Source organism: Lepidothrix coronata, unplaced genomic scaffold (assembly GCF_001604755.1).
Source record: "Lepidothrix coronata isolate B3197 unplaced genomic scaffold, Lepidothrix_coronata-1.0 Scaffold31, whole genome shotgun sequence".
Taxonomy (NCBI): domain Eukaryota; kingdom Metazoa; phylum Chordata; class Aves; order Passeriformes; family Pipridae; genus Lepidothrix; species Lepidothrix coronata.
This window is the reverse complement of record NW_016690211.1, coordinates 6,201,222-6,202,109: the sequence shown is the minus strand read 5'-3', so window position 1 is coordinate 6,202,109 and position 888 is coordinate 6,201,222.

Here is an 888-nt window from a genome sequence, read left to right as displayed (position 1 = left end):
CTGAAGTAACCTATGGCCTGACATGACGGCATCTCTCTCAGCCTGCAAAACAATGAACGGCACTTGCGTTTCCTGGCATACCAAGACTAGTCCTCCCCGCTGTGGCAGGTTGCTCCTCCATCCAGAGGTTAAACCATAACCACTAGTGGGGGATTTGAGAGTCAGATGAAACACAGTAGCCAGACCTACCTGGAACAGTGGCCCAGATGTCTTTGTGTCCTAGGATAAAAAGTGTTTTCCCCCTGGAGTTAGAAAGTGGTTAACCCCGGGGGGTGGTGTTCCTGATGTGCTACATTTCACTACTGTAAAAATCAACATATGGCACAGGCCAGAAGAGAAGGAAGTTGAAAAAGTTGTAGCCATGTTGTGAAGCCCCTGGCTGGGGGGCCTGGAGCAGCTCGGTAGCTGAGTGAAGTCCCCCTTGAGGCTGGTGATCGAGGGGGACTCTGAATGGACCTTCTTCCCCTCCTCTGTGGAGGAGGGAGGAGACAGTTATTTGCAGAGCTGAACAGAGACAGCGATGGCTGAAAGCCAGAAAGATAGCCAGCAGCAGCGAGATGGCATGGAGCCAGGCTCAAAGACACAGAGAGATGTTCCTGCAACGAAGAAGAGCTGGCAACAGAACAGGGAAAACTCAATGAAGATGGTTTTGAGGGTAAGACTGAATTAAATCTCCCCAAAACCCCTTTTAGAGACCCTCTTTTGGAGAGTGGGGTGGACTTCCATTTGAAGGGAACTTCGAAATGGGGGAGCACTGGAGAAAAAGAGTGAAAGTCTCCAAGGAAATCCCCCGAAGGCTCAAGCTCGAGGGATTGGAATTTTCACAAAGTAAGAACAGAAAAATTCTAACTGCAATACTTAAATCTGCTGCCTTAAAAATAAAGGACA